This window comes from Anomaloglossus baeobatrachus, unplaced genomic scaffold, assembly GCF_048569485.1.
Source record: "Anomaloglossus baeobatrachus isolate aAnoBae1 unplaced genomic scaffold, aAnoBae1.hap1 Scaffold_3299, whole genome shotgun sequence".
Lineage (NCBI taxonomy): Eukaryota > Metazoa > Chordata > Amphibia > Anura > Aromobatidae > Anomaloglossus > Anomaloglossus baeobatrachus.
The window spans coordinates 73,177-88,612 of NW_027442681.1; the positions used below are offsets into that span (position 1 = coordinate 73,177).

Genomic DNA, 15,436 nt, shown 5'->3' on the forward strand with positions numbered 1-15,436 from the left:
CTGCTGCAGTGACCACAGGTGTGATAACATCTAGAATTGGCATCTGGTGCGATCTCTCCGCTTCCACTCCAAAGAAAGTTACCTGTTTATTCCTATCATGCATTGGTTTTTGGGGTTTTCTTTGAGTAATGATGATCTCTTTAGTAGTCTGTTGGCGCCCTCTCCTGGAGGAATAGTTTGCTTGCTCTTGGACATTCTAAAAGAGAGGTCATGATAGACATTGAGCTTCTGAGCTCAATTGGGGACAGTCATGGGTGATGAATGTTTGCAACCTACTGCGAAGCCTCATACCGCAATATAAGGAACGTCAAATACTAAGAAAGGGCGGCCTATGAAAGAATTACTACTTTCAATAAGTACACTTAAACGGCTAATTGGGAATAGAAAAACTGTAAAAAGCCCTCTGAGAAAGCCCCCCTCTAACCTTTGATAGTAAGCTTTTCTGTAGTCTGCCTGTTGATGTATTTTCCGTTTGAACTGTGCACAACATGAAGAGACGGAACACTGGCGGCTTGTCACAATGCCCCCCGATGACATCACAATAGCGCTGCTGCCTAGAAAACAAGCTGCGCAGAAGAAGTTGTTCTTTGGGTGGGAGGGTGGGCTAGTGGAAGGAGGGGGCAATCTCTTTTTTTCCCGGGTGGTAGGGGGATGACAGGAGAAGGGAAGCGGGTGGTGAGAAAGGTACAGAGGGCAGGGTTTGGGGGCTGGGAAGGAAAGGGAAAAGATTAGGGTTTGGGGATGATGAAAGGGCTTTCTACGGGTAAGGATGGCAAAGGGTGGCAGTGACGGAAAGTCAGGCAACCTGTCCTGTCCGTCTTTTTGTATCGTGAATTGGAAAGACTGCAAGGGGGAGGGGAGTTGCTTGCGCCCTAAAGGAGGAGTTATTCAGATTCATTGCAGTGGGCGGCGGCTGCAAAACGCACCATTCTTCTTGTTTTGGCTCTGCAAAGCAGCCTTTTCAAGGGTTGGCTTGGGTGACAAAATGTCTTGTGTAGGCGTGGGTTTGTCTCCCTCTCGCTCTCTCTCCCTAAGATGTGTCCGGCATAGGCCAGGGTGCCACTCGAGGCCCAAACCAATTCTGGTTATCGCTTCTCAGCCTTTTGGCTAAGATCAAGTGTAGTATCTGTTCTTATCAGTTTAATATCTGATACGTCCCCTATCTGGGGACCATATATTAAATGGATTTTTAGAACAGGGAGATGGAAAAAGAGCTTGCTCTGTCCACTCCACGCATTGACCTGGTATTGCAGTACCTCCAGGAACGGTGCACCCCTTCTTAACCCAGTTTCCAAAAGCAGAACTCAATTCACCTGATTCATATTAGCCCGATTTAATGAATTGGAAGAAAGCATACGTCTTCATATGCACCTCAATTTGGCCCATTCACTTTTCACACTTCCTCCTTTTGTTTTTTATCTTTCACACTTTTGACTTTCTTTATTCATCCAAATAGCAAACTCATCACCACTCAACCTGACCAACTCGGCTATGTCCCCGTGCTGCAGTTCTCTGTCTTATCTAGATCATTTGCAATTGAATGGAATAGATCCCTTTTGGACAAAGTGGATTCACCTGCTGCTGCAGTGACCACAGGTGTGATAACATCTAGAATTGGCATCTGGTGCGATCTCTCCGCTTCCACTCCAAAGAAAGTTACCTGTTTATTCCTATCATGCATTGGTTTTTGGGGTTTTCTTTGAGTAATGATGATCTCTTTAGTAGTCTGTTGGCGCCCTCTCCTGGAGGAATAGTTTGCTTGCTCTTGGACATTCTAAAAGAGAGGTCATGATAGACATTGAGCTTCTGAGCTCAATTGGGGACAGTCATGGGTGATGAATGTTTGCAACCTACTGCGAAGCCTCATACCGCAATATAAGGAACGTCAAATACTAAGAAAGGGCGGCCTATGAAAGAATTACTACTTTCAATAAGTACACTTAAACGGCTAATTGGGAATAGAAAAACTGTAAAAAGCCCTCTGAGAAAGCCCCCCTCTAACCTTTGATAGTAAGCTTTTCTGTAGTCTGCCTGTTGATGTATTTTCCGTTTGAACTGTGCACAACATGAAGAGACGGAACACTGGCGGCTTGTCACAATGCCCCCCGATGACATCACAATAGCGCTGCTGCCTAGAAAACAAGCTGCGCAGAAGAAGTTGTTCTTTGGGTGGGAGGGTGGGCTAGTGGAAGGAGGGGGCAATCTCTTTTTTTCCCGGGTGGTAGGGGGATGACAGGAGAAGGGAAGCGGGTGGTGAGAAAGGTACAGAGGGCAGGGTTTGGGGGCTGGGAAGGAAAGGGAAAAGATTAGGGTTTGGGGATGATGAAAGGGCTTTCTACGGGTAAGGATGGCAAAGGGTGGCAGTGACGGAAAGTCAGGCAACCTGTCCTGTCCGTCTTTTTGTATCGTGAATTGGAAAGACTGCAAGGGGGAGGGGAGTTGCTTGCGCCCTAAAGGAGGAGTTATTCAGATTCATTGCAGTGGGCGGCGGCTGCAAAACGCACCATTCTTCTTGTTTTGGCTCTGCAAAGCAGCCTTTTCAAGGGTTGGCTTGGGTGACAAAATGTCTTGTGTAGGCGTGGGTTTGTCTCCCTCTCGCTCTCTCTCCCTAAGATGTGTCCGGCATAGGCCAGGGTGCCACTCGAGGCCCAAACCAATTCTGGTTATCGCTTCTCGGCCTTTTGGCTAAGATCAAGTGTAGTATCTGTTCTTATCAGTTTAATATCTGATACGTCCCCTATCTGGGGACCATATATTAAATGGATTTTTAGAACAGGGAGATGGAAAAAGAGCTTGCTCTGTCCACTCCACGCATTGACCTGGTATTGCAGTACCTCCAGGAACGGTGCACCCCTTCTTAACCCAGTTTCCAAAAGCAGAACTCAATTCACCTGATTCATATTAGCCCGATTTAATGAATTGGAAGAAAGCATACGTCTTCATATGCACCTCAATTTGGCCCATTCACTTTTCACACTTCCTCCTTTTGTTTTTTATCTTTCACACTTTTGACTTTCTTTATTCATCCAAATAGCAAACTCATCACCACTCAACCTGACCAACTCGGCTATGTCCCCGTGCTGCAGTTCTCTGTCTTATCTAGATCATTTGCAATTGAATGGAATAGATCCCTTTTGGACAAAGTGGATTCACCTGCTGCTGCAGTGACCACAGGTGTGATAACATCTAGAATTGGCATCTGGTGCGATCTCTCCGCTTCCACTCCAAAGAAAGTTACCTGTTTATTCCTATCATGCATTGGTTTTTGGGGTTTTCTTTGAGTAATGATGATCTCTTTAGTAGTCTGTTGGCGCCCTCTCCTGGAGGAATAGTTTGCTTGCTCTTGGACATTCTAAAAGAGAGGTCATGATAGACATTGAGCTTCTGAGCTCAATTGGGGACAGTCATGGGTGATGAATGTTTGCAACCTACTGCGAAGCCTCATACCGCAATATAAGGAACGTCAAATACTAAGAAAGGGCGGCCTATGAAAGAATTACTACTTTCAATAAGTACACTTAAACGGCTAATTGGGAATAGAAAAACTGTAAAAAGCCCTCTGAGAAAGCCCCCCTCTAACCTTTGATAGTAAGCTTTTCTGTAGTCTGCCTGTTGATGTATTTTCCGTTTGAACTGTGCACAACATGAAGAGACGGAACACTGGCGGCTTGTCACAATGCCCCCCGATGACATCACAATAGCGCTGCTGCCTAGAAAACAAGCTGCGCAGAAGAAGTTGTTCTTTGGGTGGGAGGGTGGGCTAGTGGAAGGAGGGGGCAATCTCTTTTTTTCCCGGGTGGTAGGGGGATGACAGGAGAAGGGAAGCGGGTGGTGAGAAAGGTACAGAGGGCAGGGTTTGGGGGCTGGGAAGGAAAGGGAAAAGATTAGGGTTTGGGGATGATGAAAGGGCTTTCTACGGGTAAGGATGGCAAAGGGTGGCAGTGACGGAAAGTCAGGCAACCTGTCCTGTCCGTCTTTTTGTATCGTGAATTGGAAAGACTGCAAGGGGGAGGGGAGTTGCTTGCGCCCTAAAGGAGGAGTTATTCAGATTCATTGCAGTGGGCGGCGGCTGCAAAACGCACCATTCTTCTTGTTTTGGCTCTGCAAAGCAGCCTTTTCAAGGGTTGGCTTGGGTGACAAAATGTCTTGTGTAGGCGTGGGTTTGTCTCCCTCTCGCTCTCTCTCCCTAAGATGTGTCCGGCATAGGCCAGGGTGCCACTCGAGGCCCAAACCAATTCTGGTTATCGCTTCTCGGCCTTTTGGCTAAGATCAAGTGTAGTATCTGTTCTTATCAGTTTAATATCTGATACGTCCCCTATCTGGGGACCATATATTAAATGGATTTTTAGAACAGGGAGATGGAAAAAGAGCTTGCTCTGTCCACTCCACGCATTGACCTGGTATTGCAGTACCTCCAGGAACGGTGCACCCCTTCTTAACCCAGTTTCCAAAAGCAGAACTCAATTCACCTGATTCATATTAGCCCGATTTAATGAATTGGAAGAAAGCATACGTCTTCATATGCACCTCAATTTGGCCCATTCACTTTTCACACTTCCTCCTTTTGTTTTTTATCTTTCACACTTTTGACTTTCTTTATTCATCCAAATAGCAAACTCATCACCACTCAACCTGACCAACTCGGCTATGTCCCCGTGCTGCAGTTCTCTGTCTTATCTAGATCATTTGCAATTGAATGGAATAGATCCCTTTTGGACAAAGTGGATTCACCTGCTGCTGCAGTGACCACAGGTGTGATAACATCTAGAATTGGCATCTGGTGCGATCTCTCCGCTTCCACTCCAAAGAAAGTTACCTGTTTATTCCTATCATGCATTGGTTTTTGGGGTTTTCTTTGAGTAATGATGATCTCTTTAGTAGTCTGTTGGCGCCCTCTCCTGGAGGAATAGTTTGCTTGCTCTTGGACATTCTAAAAGAGAGGTCATGATAGACATTGAGCTTCTGAGCTCAATTGGGGACAGTCATGGGTGATGAATGTTTGCAACCTACTGCGAAGCCTCATACCGCAATATAAGGAACGTCAAATACTAAGAAAGGGCGGCCTATGAAAGAATTACTACTTTCAATAAGTACACTTAAACGGCTAATTGGGAATAGAAAAACTGTAAAAAGCCCTCTGAGAAAGCCCCCCTCTAACCTTTGATAGTAAGCTTTTCTGTAGTCTGCCTGTTGATGTATTTTCCGTTTGAACTGTGCACAACATGAAGAGACGGAACACTGGCGGCTTGTCACAATGCCCCCCGATGACATCACAATAGCGCTGCTGCCTAGAAAACAAGCTGCGCAGAAGAAGTTGTTCTTTGGGTGGGAGGGTGGGCTAGTGGAAGGAGGGGGCAATCTCTTTTTTTCCCGGGTGGTAGGGGGATGACAGGAGAAGGGAAGCGGGTGGTGAGAAAGGTACAGAGGGCAGGGTTTGGGGGCTGGGAAGGAAAGGGAAAAGATTAGGGTTTGGGGATGATGAAAGGGCTTTCTACGGGTAAGGATGGCAAAGGGTGGCAGTGACGGAAAGTCAGGCAACCTGTCCTGTCCGTCTTTTTGTATCGTGAATTGGAAAGACTGCAAGGGGGAGGGGAGTTGCTTGCGCCCTAAAGGAGGAGTTATTCAGATTCATTGCAGTGGGCGGCGGCTGCAAAACGCACCATTCTTCTTGTTTTGGCTCTGCAAAGCAGCCTTTTCAAGGGTTGGCTTGGGTGACAAAATGTCTTGTGTAGGCGTGGGTTTGTCTCCCTCTCGCTCTCTCTCCCTAAGATGTGTCCGGCATAGGCCAGGGTGCCACTCGAGGCCCAAACCAATTCTGGTTATCGCTTCTCGGCCTTTTGGCTAAGATCAAGTGTAGTATCTGTTCTTATCAGTTTAATATCTGATACGTCCCCTATCTGGGGACCATATATTAAATGGATTTTTAGAACAGGGAGATGGAAAAAGAGCTTGCTCTGTCCACTCCACGCATTGACCTGGTATTGCAGTACCTCCAGGAACGGTGCACCCCTTCTTAACCCAGTTTCCAAAAGCAGAACTCAATTCACCTGATTCATATTAGCCCGATTTAATGAATTGGAAGAAAGCATACGTCTTCATATGCACCTCAATTTGGCCCATTCACTTTTCACACTTCCTCCTTTTGTTTTTTATCTTTCACACTTTTGACTTTCTTTATTCATCCAAATAGCAAACTCATCACCACTCAACCTGACCAACTCGGCTATGTCCCCGTGCTGCAGTTCTCTGTCTTATCTAGATCATTTGCAATTGAATGGAATAGATCCCTTTTGGACAAAGTGGATTCACCTGCTGCTGCAGTGACCACAGGTGTGATAACATCTAGAATTGGCATCTGGTGCGATCTCTCCGCTTCCACTCCAAAGAAAGTTACCTGTTTATTCCTATCATGCATTGGTTTTTGGGGTTTTCTTTGAGTAATGATGATCTCTTTAGTAGTCTGTTGGCGCCCTCTCCTGGAGGAATAGTTTGCTTGCTCTTGGACATTCTAAAAGAGAGGTCATGATAGACATTGAGCTTCTGAGCTCAATTGGGGACAGTCATGGGTGATGAATGTTTGCAACCTACTGCGAAGCCTCATACCGCAATATAAGGAACGTCAAATACTAAGAAAGGGCGGCCTATGAAAGAATTACTACTTTCAATAAGTACACTTAAACGGCTAATTGGGAATAGAAAAACTGTAAAAAGCCCTCTGAGAAAGCCCCCCTCTAACCTTTGATAGTAAGCTTTTCTGTAGTCTGCCTGTTGATGTATTTTCCGTTTGAACTGTGCACAACATGAAGAGACGGAACACTGGCGGCTTGTCACAATGCCCCCCGATGACATCACAATAGCGCTGCTGCCTAGAAAACAAGCTGCGCAGAAGAAGTTGTTCTTTGGGTGGGAGGGTGGGCTAGTGGAAGGAGGGGGCAATCTCTTTTTTTCCCGGGTGGTAGGGGGATGACAGGAGAAGGGAAGCGGGTGGTGAGAAAGGTACAGAGGGCAGGGTTTGGGGGCTGGGAAGGAAAGGGAAAAGATTAGGGTTTGGGGATGATGAAAGGGCTTTCTACGGGTAAGGATGGCAAAGGGTGGCAGTGACGGAAAGTCAGGCAACCTGTCCTGTCCGTCTTTTTGTATCGTGAATTGGAAAGACTGCAAGGGGGAGGGGAGTTGCTTGCGCCCTAAAGGAGGAGTTATTCAGATTCATTGCAGTGGGCGGCGGCTGCAAAACGCACCATTCTTCTTGTTTTGGCTCTGCAAAGCAGCCTTTTCAAGGGTTGGCTTGGGTGACAAAATGTCTTGTGTAGGCGTGGGTTTGTCTCCCTCTCGCTCTCTCTCCCTAAGATGTGTCCGGCATAGGCCAGGGTGCCACTCGAGGCCCAAACCAATTCTGGTTATCGCTTCTCGGCCTTTTGGCTAAGATCAAGTGTAGTATCTGTTCTTATCAGTTTAATATCTGATACGTCCCCTATCTGGGGACCATATATTAAATGGATTTTTAGAACAGGGAGATGGAAAAAGAGCTTGCTCTGTCCACTCCACGCATTGACCTGGTATTGCAGTACCTCCAGGAACGGTGCACCCCTTCTTAACCCAGTTTCCAAAAGCAGAACTCAATTCACCTGATTCATATTAGCCCGATTTAATGAATTGGAAGAAAGCATACGTCTTCATATGCACCTCAATTTGGCCCATTCACTTTTCACACTTCCTCCTTTTGTTTTTTATCTTTCACACTTTTGACTTTCTTTATTCATCCAAATAGCAAACTCATCACCACTCAACCTGACCAACTCGGCTATGTCCCCGTGCTGCAGTTCTCTGTCTTATCTAGATCATTTGCAATTGAATGGAATAGATCCCTTTTGGACAAAGTGGATTCACCTGCTGCTGCAGTGACCACAGGTGTGATAACATCTAGAATTGGCATCTGGTGCGATCTCTCCGCTTCCACTCCAAAGAAAGTTACCTGTTTATTCCTATCATGCATTGGTTTTTGGGGTTTTCTTTGAGTAATGATGATCTCTTTAGTAGTCTGTTGGCGCCCTCTCCTGGAGGAATAGTTTGCTTGCTCTTGGACATTCTAAAAGAGAGGTCATGATAGACATTGAGCTTCTGAGCTCAATTGGGGACAGTCATGGGTGATGAATGTTTGCAACCTACTGCGAAGCCTCATACCGCAATATAAGGAACGTCAAATACTAAGAAAGGGCGGCCTATGAAAGAATTACTACTTTCAATAAGTACACTTAAACGGCTAATTGGGAATAGAAAAACTGTAAAAAGCCCTCTGAGAAAGCCCCCCTCTAACCTTTGATAGTAAGCTTTTCTGTAGTCTGCCTGTTGATGTATTTTCCGTTTGAACTGTGCACAACATGAAGAGACGGAACACTGGCGGCTTGTCACAATGCCCCCCGATGACATCACAATAGCGCTGCTGCCTAGAAAACAAGCTGCGCAGAAGAAGTTGTTCTTTGGGTGGGAGGGTGGGCTAGTGGAAGGAGGGGGCAATCTCTTTTTTTCCCGGGTGGTAGGGGGATGACAGGAGAAGGGAAGCGGGTGGTGAGAAAGGTACAGAGGGCAGGGTTTGGGGGCTGGGAAGGAAAGGGAAAAGATTAGGGTTTGGGGATGATGAAAGGGCTTTCTACGGGTAAGGATGGCAAAGGGTGGCAGTGACGGAAAGTCAGGCAACCTGTCCTGTCCGTCTTTTTGTATCGTGAATTGGAAAGACTGCAAGGGGGAGGGGAGTTGCTTGCGCCCTAAAGGAGGAGTTATTCAGATTCATTGCAGTGGGCGGCGGCTGCAAAACGCACCATTCTTCTTGTTTTGGCTCTGCAAAGCAGCCTTTTCAAGGGTTGGCTTGGGTGACAAAATGTCTTGTGTAGGCGTGGGTTTGTCTCCCTCTCGCTCTCTCTCCCTAAGATGTGTCCGGCATAGGCCAGGGTGCCACTCGAGGCCCAAACCAATTCTGGTTATCGCTTCTCGGCCTTTTGGCTAAGATCAAGTGTAGTATCTGTTCTTATCAGTTTAATATCTGATACGTCCCCTATCTGGGGACCATATATTAAATGGATTTTTAGAACAGGGAGATGGAAAAAGAGCTTGCTCTGTCCACTCCACGCATTGACCTGGTATTGCAGTACCTCCAGGAACGGTGCACCCCTTCTTAACCCAGTTTCCAAAAGCAGAACTCAATTCACCTGATTCATATTAGCCCGATTTAATGAATTGGAAGAAAGCATACGTCTTCATATGCACCTCAATTTGGCCCATTCACTTTTCACACTTCCTCCTTTTGTTTTTTATCTTTCACACTTTTGACTTTCTTTATTCATCCAAATAGCAAACTCATCACCACTCAACCTGACCAACTCGGCTATGTCCCCGTGCTGCAGTTCTCTGTCTTATCTAGATCATTTGCAATTGAATGGAATAGATCCCTTTTGGACAAAGTGGATTCACCTGCTGCTGCAGTGACCACAGGTGTGATAACATCTAGAATTGGCATCTGGTGCGATCTCTCCGCTTCCACTCCAAAGAAAGTTACCTGTTTATTCCTATCATGCATTGGTTTTTGGGGTTTTCTTTGAGTAATGATGATCTCTTTAGTAGTCTGTTGGCGCCCTCTCCTGGAGGAATAGTTTGCTTGCTCTTGGACATTCTAAAAGAGAGGTCATGATAGACATTGAGCTTCTGAGCTCAATTGGGGACAGTCATGGGTGATGAATGTTTGCAACCTACTGCGAAGCCTCATACCGCAATATAAGGAACGTCAAATACTAAGAAAGGGCGGCCTATGAAAGAATTACTACTTTCAATAAGTACACTTAAACGGCTAATTGGGAATAGAAAAACTGTAAAAAGCCCTCTGAGAAAGCCCCCCTCTAACCTTTGATAGTAAGCTTTTCTGTAGTCTGCCTGTTGATGTATTTTCCGTTTGAACTGTGCACAACATGAAGAGACGGAACACTGGCGGCTTGTCACAATGCCCCCCGATGACATCACAATAGCGCTGCTGCCTAGAAAACAAGCTGCGCAGAAGAAGTTGTTCTTTGGGTGGGAGGGTGGGCTAGTGGAAGGAGGGGGCAATCTCTTTTTTTCCCGGGTGGTAGGGGGATGACAGGAGAAGGGAAGCGGGTGGTGAGAAAGGTACAGAGGGCAGGGTTTGGGGGCTGGGAAGGAAAGGGAAAAGATTAGGGTTTGGGGATGATGAAAGGGCTTTCTACGGGTAAGGATGGCAAAGGGTGGCAGTGACGGAAAGTCAGGCAACCTGTCCTGTCCGTCTTTTTGTATCGTGAATTGGAAAGACTGCAAGGGGGAGGGGAGTTGCTTGCGCCCTAAAGGAGGAGTTATTCAGATTCATTGCAGTGGGCGGCGGCTGCAAAACGCACCATTCTTCTTGTTTTGGCTCTGCAAAGCAGCCTTTTCAAGGGTTGGCTTGGGTGACAAAATGTCTTGTGTAGGCGTGGGTTTGTCTCCCTCTCGCTCTCTCTCCCTAAGATGTGTCCGGCATAGGCCAGGGTGCCACTCGAGGCCCAAACCAATTCTGGTTATCGCTTCTCGGCCTTTTGGCTAAGATCAAGTGTAGTATCTGTTCTTATCAGTTTAATATCTGATACGTCCCCTATCTGGGGACCATATATTAAATGGATTTTTAGAACAGGGAGATGGAAAAAGAGCTTGCTCTGTCCACTCCACGCATTGACCTGGTATTGCAGTACCTCCAGGAACGGTGCACCCCTTCTTAACCCAGTTTCCAAAAGCAGAACTCAATTCACCTGATTCATATTAGCCCGATTTAATGAATTGGAAGAAAGCATACGTCTTCATATGCACCTCAATTTGGCCCATTCACTTTTCACACTTCCTCCTTTTGTTTTTTATCTTTCACACTTTTGACTTTCTTTATTCATCCAAATAGCAAACTCATCACCACTCAACCTGACCAACTCGGCTATGTCCCCGTGCTGCAGTTCTCTGTCTTATCTAGATCATTTGCAATTGAATGGAATAGATCCCTTTTGGACAAAGTGGATTCACCTGCTGCTGCAGTGACCACAGGTGTGATAACATCTAGAATTGGCATCTGGTGCGATCTCTCCGCTTCCACTCCAAAGAAAGTTACCTGTTTATTCCTATCATGCATTGGTTTTTGGGGTTTTCTTTGAGTAATGATGATCTCTTTAGTAGTCTGTTGGCGCCCTCTCCTGGAGGAATAGTTTGCTTGCTCTTGGACATTCTAAAAGAGAGGTCATGATAGACATTGAGCTTCTGAGCTCAATTGGGGACAGTCATGGGTGATGAATGTTTGCAACCTACTGCGAAGCCTCATACCGCAATATAAGGAACGTCAAATACTAAGAAAGGGCGGCCTATGAAAGAATTACTACTTTCAATAAGTACACTTAAACGGCTAATTGGGAATAGAAAAACTGTAAAAAGCCCTCTGAGAAAGCCCCCCTCTAACCTTTGATAGTAAGCTTTTCTGTAGTCTGCCTGTTGATGTATTTTCCGTTTGAACTGTGCACAACATGAAGAGACGGAACACTGGCGGCTTGTCACAATGCCCCCCGATGACATCACAATAGCGCTGCTGCCTAGAAAACAAGCTGCGCAGAAGAAGTTGTTCTTTGGGTGGGAGGGTGGGCTAGTGGAAGGAGGGGGCAATCTCTTTTTTTCCCGGGTGGTAGGGGGATGACAGGAGAAGGGAAGCGGGTGGTGAGAAAGGTACAGAGGGCAGGGTTTGGGGGCTGGGAAGGAAAGGGAAAAGATTAGGGTTTGGGGATGATGAAAGGGCTTTCTACGGGTAAGGATGGCAAAGGGTGGCAGTGACGGAAAGTCAGGCAACCTGTCCTGTCCGTCTTTTTGTATCGTGAATTGGAAAGACTGCAAGGGGGAGGGGAGTTGCTTGCGCCCTAAAGGAGGAGTTATTCAGATTCATTGCAGTGGGCGGCGGCTGCAAAACGCACCATTCTTCTTGTTTTGGCTCTGCAAAGCAGCCTTTTCAAGGGTTGGCTTGGGTGACAAAATGTCTTGTGTAGGCGTGGGTTTGTCTCCCTCTCGCTCTCTCTCCCTAAGATGTGTCCGGCATAGGCCAGGGTGCCACTCGAGGCCCAAACCAATTCTGGTTATCGCTTCTCGGCCTTTTGGCTAAGATCAAGTGTAGTATCTGTTCTTATCAGTTTAATATCTGATACGTCCCCTATCTGGGGACCATATATTAAATGGATTTTTAGAACAGGGAGATGGAAAAAGAGCTTGCTCTGTCCACTCCACGCATTGACCTGGTATTGCAGTACCTCCAGGAACGGTGCACCCCTTCTTAACCCAGTTTCCAAAAGCAGAACTCAATTCACCTGATTCATATTAGCCCGATTTAATGAATTGGAAGAAAGCATACGTCTTCATATGCACCTCAATTTGGCCCATTCACTTTTCACACTTCCTCCTTTTGTTTTTTATCTTTCACACTTTTGACTTTCTTTATTCATCCAAATAGCAAACTCATCACCACTCAACCTGACCAACTCGGCTATGTCCCCGTGCTGCAGTTCTCTGTCTTATCTAGATCATTTGCAATTGAATGGAATAGATCCCTTTTGGACAAAGTGGATTCACCTGCTGCTGCAGTGACCACAGGTGTGATAACATCTAGAATTGGCATCTGGTGCGATCTCTCCGCTTCCACTCCAAAGAAAGTTACCTGTTTATTCCTATCATGCATTGGTTTTTGGGGTTTTCTTTGAGTAATGATGATCTCTTTAGTAGTCTGTTGGCGCCCTCTCCTGGAGGAATAGTTTGCTTGCTCTTGGACATTCTAAAAGAGAGGTCATGATAGACATTGAGCTTCTGAGCTCAATTGGGGACAGTCATGGGTGATGAATGTTTGCAACCTACTGCGAAGCCTCATACCGCAATATAAGGAACGTCAAATACTAAGAAAGGGCGGCCTATGAAAGAATTACTACTTTCAATAAGTACACTTAAACGGCTAATTGGGAATAGAAAAACTGTAAAAAGCCCTCTGAGAAAGCCCCCCTCTAACCTTTGATAGTAAGCTTTTCTGTAGTCTGCCTGTTGATGTATTTTCCGTTTGAACTGTGCACAACATGAAGAGACGAAACACTGGCGGCTTGTCACAATGCCCCCCGATGACATCACAATAGCGCTGCTGCCTAGAAAACAAGCTGCGCAGAAGAAGTTGTTCTTTGGGTGGGAGGGTGGGCTAGTGGAAGGAGGGGGCAATCTCTTTTTTTCCCGGGTGGTAGGGGGATGACAGGAGAAGGGAAGCGGGTGGTGAGAAAGGTACAGAGGGCAGGGTTTGGGGGCTGGGAAGGAAAGGGAAAAGATTAGGGTTTGGGGATGATGAAAGGGCTTTCTACGGGTAAGGATGGCAAAGGGTGGCAGTGACGGAAAGTCAGGCAACCTGTCCTGTCCGTCTTTTTGTATCGTGAATTGGAAAGACTGCAAGGGGGAGGGGAGTTGCTTGCGCCCTAAAGGAGGAGTTATTCAGATTCATTGCAGTGGGCGGCGGCTGCAAAACGCACCATTCTTCTTGTTTTGGCTCTGCAAAGCAGCCTTTTCAAGGGTTGGCTTGGGTGACAAAATGTCTTGTGTAGGCGTGGGTTTGTCTCCCTCTCGCTCTCTCTCCCTAAGATGTGTCCGGCATAGGCCAGGGTGCCACTCGAGGCCCAAACCAATTCTGGTTATCGCTTCTCGGCCTTTTGGCTAAGATCAAGTGTAGTATCTGTTCTTATCAGTTTAATATCTGATACGTCCCCTATCTGGGGACCATATATTAAATGGATTTTTAGAACAGGGAGATGGAAAAAGAGCTTGCTCTGTCCACTCCACGCATTGACCTGGTATTGCAGTACCTCCAGGAACGGTGCACCCCTTCTTAACCCAGTTTCCAAAAGCAGAACTCAATTCACCTGATTCATATTAGCCCGATTTAATGAATTGGAAGAAAGCATACGTCTTCATATGCACCTCAATTTGGCCCATTCACTTTTCACACTTCCTCCTTTTGTTTTTTATCTTTCACACTTTTGACTTTCTTTATTCATCCAAATAGCAAACTCATCACCACTCAACCTGACCAACTCGGCTATGTCCCCGTGCTGCAGTTCTCTGTCTTATCTAGATCATTTGCAATTGAATGGAATAGATCCCTTTTGGACAAAGTGGATTCACCTGCTGCTGCAGTGACCACAGGTGTGATAACATCTAGAATTGGCATCTGGTGCGATCTCTCCGCTTCCACTCCAAAGAAAGTTACCTGTTTATTCCTATCATGCATTGGTTTTTGGGGTTTTCTTTGAGTAATGATGATCTCTTTAGTAGTCTGTTGGCGCCCTCTCCTGGAGGAATAGTTTGCTTGCTCTTGGACATTCTAAAAGAGAGGTCATGATAGACATTGAGCTTCTGAGCTCAATTGGGGACAGTCATGGGTGATGAATGTTTGCAACCTACTGCGAAGCCTCATACCGCAATATAAGGAACGTCAAATACTAAGAAAGGGCGGCCTATGAAAGAATTACTACTTTCAATAAGTACACTTAAACGGCTAATTGGGAATAGAAAAACTGTAAAAAGCCCTCTGAGAAAGCCCCCCTCTAACCTTTGATAGTAAGCTTTTCTGTAGTCTGCCTGTTGATGTATTTTCCGTTTGAACTGTGCACAACATGAAGAGACGGAACACTGGCGGCTTGTCACAATGCCCCCCGATGACATCACAATAGCGCTGCTGCCTAGAAAACAAGCTGCGCAGAAGAAGTTGTTCTTTGGGTGGGAGGGTGGGCTAGTGGAAGGAGGGGGCAATCTCTTTTTTTCCCGGGTGGTAGGGGGATGACAGGAGAAGGGAAGCGGGTGGTGAGAAAGGTACAGAGGGCAGGGTTTGGGGGCTGGGAAGGAAAGGGAAAAGATTAGGGTTTGGGGATGATGAAAGGGCTTTCTACGGGTAAGGATGGCAAAGGGTGGCAGTGACGGAAAGTCAGGCAACCTGTCCTGTCCGTCTTTTTGTATCGTGAATTGGAAAGACTGCAAGGGGGAGGGGAGTTGCTTGCGCCCTAAAGGAGGAGTTATTCAGATTCATTGCAGTGGGCGGCGGCTGCAAAACGCACCATTCTTCTTGTTTTGGCTCTGCAAAGCAGCCTTTTCAAGGGTTGGCTTGGGTGACAAAATGTCTTGTGTAGGCGTGGGTTTGTCTCCCTCTCGCTCTCTCTCCCTAAGATGTGTCCGGCATAGGCCAGGGTGCCACTCGAGGCCCAAACCAATTCTGGTTATCGCTTCTCGGCCTTTTGGCTAAGATCAAGTGTAGTATCTGTTCTTATCAGTTTAATATCTGATACGTCCCCTATCTGGGGACCATATATTAAATGGATTTTTAGAACAGGGAGATGGAAAAAGAGCTTGCTCTGTCCACTCCACG

The 15,436-nt window shown here is 46.4% G+C and overlaps 9 non-coding genes and 1 pseudogene across 9 annotated transcripts; all 10 read left to right on the forward strand.

Annotated features, from left to right (window-relative positions):
- The first annotated feature begins 1,087 nt into the window (after positions 1–1,087).
- Positions 1,088–1,278, forward strand: LOC142270660 (U2 spliceosomal RNA). Its single transcript, XR_012735911.1, has one exon. It is a non-coding gene; the product is annotated as a U2 spliceosomal RNA (small nuclear RNA).
- Positions 1,279–2,665: 1,387 nt separating this feature from the next.
- Positions 2,666–2,856, forward strand: LOC142270649 (U2 spliceosomal RNA). Its single transcript, XR_012735901.1, has one exon. It is a non-coding gene; the product is annotated as a U2 spliceosomal RNA (small nuclear RNA).
- Positions 2,857–4,243: 1,387 nt separating this feature from the next.
- On the forward strand, positions 4,244–4,434 carry LOC142270650 (U2 spliceosomal RNA). Its single transcript, XR_012735902.1, has one exon. It is a non-coding gene; the product is annotated as a U2 spliceosomal RNA (small nuclear RNA).
- A 1,387-nt stretch (positions 4,435–5,821) lies between these two features.
- LOC142270651 (U2 spliceosomal RNA) lies at positions 5,822–6,012 on the forward strand. The gene has a single exon (XR_012735903.1). It is a non-coding gene; the product is annotated as a U2 spliceosomal RNA (small nuclear RNA).
- Positions 6,013–7,399: 1,387 nt separating this feature from the next.
- On the forward strand, positions 7,400–7,590 carry LOC142270652 (U2 spliceosomal RNA). Its single transcript, XR_012735904.1, has one exon. It is a non-coding gene; the product is annotated as a U2 spliceosomal RNA (small nuclear RNA).
- A 1,387-nt stretch (positions 7,591–8,977) lies between these two features.
- Positions 8,978–9,168, forward strand: LOC142270653 (U2 spliceosomal RNA). The gene has a single exon (XR_012735905.1). It is a non-coding gene; the product is annotated as a U2 spliceosomal RNA (small nuclear RNA).
- Positions 9,169–10,555: 1,387 nt separating this feature from the next.
- On the forward strand, positions 10,556–10,746 carry LOC142270654 (U2 spliceosomal RNA). Its single transcript, XR_012735906.1, has one exon. It is a non-coding gene; the product is annotated as a U2 spliceosomal RNA (small nuclear RNA).
- Positions 10,747–12,133: 1,387 nt separating this feature from the next.
- On the forward strand, positions 12,134–12,324 carry LOC142270655 (U2 spliceosomal RNA). Its single transcript, XR_012735907.1, has one exon. It is a non-coding gene; the product is annotated as a U2 spliceosomal RNA (small nuclear RNA).
- Positions 12,325–13,711: 1,387 nt separating this feature from the next.
- Positions 13,712–13,902, forward strand: LOC142270656 (U2 spliceosomal RNA). Its single transcript, XR_012735908.1, has one exon. It is a non-coding gene; the product is annotated as a U2 spliceosomal RNA (small nuclear RNA).
- Positions 13,903–15,289: 1,387 nt separating this feature from the next.
- On the forward strand, positions 15,290–15,436 carry LOC142270661 (U2 spliceosomal RNA; annotated as a pseudogene; the record flags this gene model as incomplete).